Source organism: Octopus sinensis, linkage group LG1, assembly GCF_006345805.1.
Source record: "Octopus sinensis linkage group LG1, ASM634580v1, whole genome shotgun sequence".
Classification (NCBI taxonomy): Eukaryota; Metazoa; Mollusca; class Cephalopoda; order Octopoda; family Octopodidae; genus Octopus; species Octopus sinensis.
The window spans coordinates 204,869,037-204,870,303 of NC_042997.1; the positions used below are offsets into that span (position 1 = coordinate 204,869,037).

Genomic DNA, 1,267 nt, shown 5'->3' on the forward strand with positions numbered 1-1,267 from the left:
ACACATACACATAAACATGCATGCATGCACACACATACACAATGGGAATGGTACACATGTCTGTGGAGTGCTCAGCCACTTGCACATTAGTTTCACAAGCCGGCTCTCCTGTTGATTGGATCAACTGAAACCCTCGTCGTCGTAACCAACTGAGTACCATGTATATATGAGTGGGTGTGTGTGTTTATATATATATATATATATATATATGTATATATGGATACACATATATTTACATATATGCATGTGTGTGTGTGTGTATATGTATAGGAGTAATTGTGGCTATGTGGTTAAGAACTTTGCTTCCCAACTACATGGTGCCATGCTCAGCCCCACTTCAAGTGTCTTCAAATTGTTGCCATGGGCCAGCCAAAGCCTTGTGAATGGATTTGGTAAACAGAAACTGAAAGAAACCATTGTGTGAGTGTGTGTATGTGCATGTTTATATGTAAGTGTGCATGTGTTTGTGTCACCTTGTCTTCACATTGTCATCCACTGATCCTGTTGACTCTGCGGCACTACTTACGGGATTCTTATGGTGTCATCTTCCTTTATTATCTCCTGCAAAATCAAATCTTTCCCCTGGCCTCTGACCACCATTCCATTCCATTTATGTAACACCCACTCCCTGCCTATTAGTCCGAGTGTGTTCCACTGTTTCTTTGATGGTAAGACGTTTCTCTGCTGCATCCAAAGTCTCCTGGACTTTTCATTTCCTACCTGTCTTCAGTTTGGGTCAGATCAACCTCACAACTTTGTTTTTTGTGTCTTCAAACATGGTTAAGAGCCTTGCTTTTTCAAATTTATACTCTTCAACGATGGACTTGAGAGGTAGCTTCTGCTTGGCCTGGTCACAGCAGAGTGCAACATCAGAAAGCCACAAATATATATCCTATATTAACGCAGTATATGTTATATACGCACAAATGCTATCTCCCTCCCTAATACAATTTAGACGCCTATTTCTTTTCTACCCACAAGGGGCTAAATACAAGGACAGACAAATGGATTAAGTTGATTACATCGACCCCAGTGCGTAACTGGTACTTAATTTATCGAACCCAAAAGGATGAAAGCAAAGTCGACCTCGGCGGAATTTGAACTCAGAATGTAACAGCAGACAAATTATGGCTACGCATTTTGCCCGGCGTGCTAACGATTTTGCCAGCTCACCGCTTTTTTTAAAAATATGGAATACTTCACGAATCTGCGTGTCATCCTTGCGCAGGGGCCATGCTGATCTTCTCTGTACCATTCCAATTTTAGT

The 1,267-nt window shown here is 41.4% G+C and overlaps 1 non-coding gene across 1 annotated transcript in view; it reads right to left on the bottom strand.

The window, feature by feature from the left end:
- Positions 1 to 1,183: 1,183 nt before the first annotated feature.
- Positions 1,184 to 1,267, bottom strand: part of LOC115220285 — a 107-nt gene continuing 23 nt past the window's right edge. The window contains exon 1 of the small nuclear RNA XR_003882501.1: positions 1,184 to 1,267. This exon is cut by the window's right edge and continues 23 nt beyond it. This is a non-coding gene — a small nuclear RNA (U6 spliceosomal RNA).